The sequence below is a fragment of the Etheostoma spectabile genome, chromosome 21 (genome assembly GCF_008692095.1).
Source record: "Etheostoma spectabile isolate EspeVRDwgs_2016 chromosome 21, UIUC_Espe_1.0, whole genome shotgun sequence".
Lineage (NCBI taxonomy): Eukaryota > Metazoa > Chordata > Actinopteri > Perciformes > Percidae > Etheostoma > Etheostoma spectabile.
The window spans coordinates 10,192,903-10,194,010 of NC_045753.1; the positions used below are offsets into that span (position 1 = coordinate 10,192,903).

Sequence of the window (1,108 nt, forward strand, 5' to 3'; positions counted from 1 at the left end):
TTTTATCGATTTTGTCACTTTTTCCCAAAGAATTTACCCGTATTTTGACTTCCTTTATTTTGGATTTTAAAAATAAAATTTTAAAAGGGGTCAAATTTGACCAGAAGACAACATAAGGGTTAAATAAAATGTATTATTATTATTATTATTATTATAAAAAACTGGGGTAATTTTTTTTGTGATTAACAATTTTCCATTTCACTTTTTAACAACATACAAAACACACAACTTGCAACATGAACCCCTACCGTGTGTAATAAAATATATAACAACCTGTAAGAAAAAAATAGCTCTTTTGAAATAAATGAATGAAATAATGTTCTAAATATGATCTATTCTGTGTCAGCTTCAACTAACTATCTCTTAAAACCTTTTCAATGTAATGATAAAAGGATTTTTGGTGTCCATGTGAGCTTTTGAGCCCACGAGGCAGCCTCTTGGGAATTATTTCACAAATTACCGTAGTATTGTGTGCAAAGCGCCAGTCAATTTAAGTACACGCTTATAACGCTCCCATGAAAAACAGAGAAAACCGGACGTTTTCATGAATTTATAAACCCCCCCCCCCCACACACACACACAGTACGTAACAAGTGGATATGTCCGGGCCAAAGAGGACGTTTGGTCACCTTATTCTAGTATAAACATCTAATCTAAACCTCTGTATGTTATACAAAATCACCCATGGTCTGTCATCTCCTCCACTCAGTCAGTTTGTGACCATTAGGAACACGGAGAGTAACACGAGGGTCGGCCCAGAGTGGACTTCTGTCCCTCAGGACATCAGAGACCTCACCACATACCTTCTGCTCCAAAAACATCTAAAAAACTGGTTCATAACACATCAGACATGTCAGCATTTATAAGAATATGCATTTCCACTCAACCCAACCGTGCTGCCTCTATTGTGTCAGTGTGTAGTATTGTTTTTAATTTTTATTTTTGTTCCCTAATGTCTGCATTGCATTTGTACACAGCATTTATCAACGGGATTTGAAGAGTTTTATCCGTTTTACTGCTTTTTATATTCGCATTGTTGACTGTAATCTTCTTATTGTTGTTGTTTTTTTAGGGAGACAATTTTAAGATCTTGTCCAGGGACAACGGA

At 35.5% G+C, this 1,108-nt stretch overlaps 1 protein-coding gene across 1 annotated transcript in view; it reads right to left on the reverse strand.

Moving 5' to 3' along the window:
- Nucleotides 1–1,108, reverse strand: part of LOC116670886 (PH and SEC7 domain-containing protein 1) — a gene marked incomplete at its 5' end in the record, with an annotated part of 69,216 nt that overhangs the window by 50,377 nt on the left and 17,731 nt on the right.